We start from the raw sequence: 266 nt of genomic DNA on the forward strand, positions 1-266 counted from the left end.
CTGGCCATGTGCAAGAACTAATATGTTTAAAATAGGTTAAACCATTGAATTTGATTTGTTTTGCTGAGATTAAGGTATTGAATTGTTTTCCCACATAGAACACTATACATATTCTAAGACGCATGTTAATGTTTTCTTGTGAAGACTTGGTGTATTTCCGTTATTTTGTTATGGCTTTTGCGCACACACAACGAGTTTCGTGTATACAGACACGGGCACACGGAGGAATACAAACCAAAGGAAACGGGGGAAACATATCCTTTTTC

The sequence above is a fragment of the Penaeus monodon genome, chromosome 29 (assembly GCF_015228065.2).
Source record: "Penaeus monodon isolate SGIC_2016 chromosome 29, NSTDA_Pmon_1, whole genome shotgun sequence".
Classification (NCBI taxonomy): domain Eukaryota; kingdom Metazoa; phylum Arthropoda; class Malacostraca; order Decapoda; family Penaeidae; genus Penaeus; species Penaeus monodon.